Consider the following 938-nt stretch of genomic DNA (forward strand, 5'->3'; position numbering starts at 1 on the left):
AGCCTCTTCATCTGAATCCTGGTCTGATAACATTTCTTTGCTCAATCCTCTCCCTCTTACCAGCTTAGTAACGTGGATATCAACATCATACTCCATTACCCTAGTGATCCATCCAGCTCTCTTTTCACTGATATCCTTGCTTAACAGGAAGTCCTTTACACTGGCATGGGGCACCAACAAATGGATCCTATTGTGGGATAAGAGGTGCTTGAATTTCTTCAAGGCTCTAATGACCGCAAGGGCCTGCTTCTCAACAAATCTATACTTATCTTCATATTCCTTGAGCCCTTCACTAAAGAAGGCTATGTGCTGCTCCTCATCCTTGTCATTTGTTTGAGTCAAGATAGCAGAGATACTTGACTCACCACCTAAAGTGTAGAGGATGAAATCTTTCTCAAAATTTGGGTTCATGAGAGTAGGGGCTGAGGCTATGGCTGTCTTGATCTCTTCAAAATTCTCCTTCCCTTCCTTAGTCCATGAGAAGACCATACCTGTCTTAAGCATAGTTGTAAGGAGTTTCACCATGGTAGCAAGATTAGGAATAAACCTTCTTATAAAATTTATTCTACCAAGGAAACTTTGCAGCCCCTTCTTGTGTTTAGGAGGAGGAAAGGCCAGTATTGCTTTTGTTCTTTCTAGATCAATGGTTAGCCCATCCTTAGATATAATGTGTCCCAATAATTTTCCTTGGCTTGTAGCAAAGACACACTTGGCTGGGTTAAGGGAAACCCAAAACTCTCTACATCTTAGAAATACCTGTCTTAGATGATCAAAATGATCTTCTACATTTTTTGAAAATACAATTATATCATCAAGGTATAGTAAGAAAAAAATTTCAATTAATTTTTTAAAGGCCATCTCCATTGCCTTCTGAAATGTGGCACCTGCATTTGTTAGTCCAAATGGCATCTTGCAATAAGCATAGGTGCCCCATTTAG

Source organism: Cupressus sempervirens, chromosome 4 (genome assembly GCF_028749045.1).
Source record: "Cupressus sempervirens isolate cs-2001-9-10 chromosome 4, ASM2874904v1, whole genome shotgun sequence".
Classification (NCBI taxonomy): Eukaryota; Viridiplantae; Streptophyta; class Pinopsida; order Cupressales; family Cupressaceae; genus Cupressus; species Cupressus sempervirens.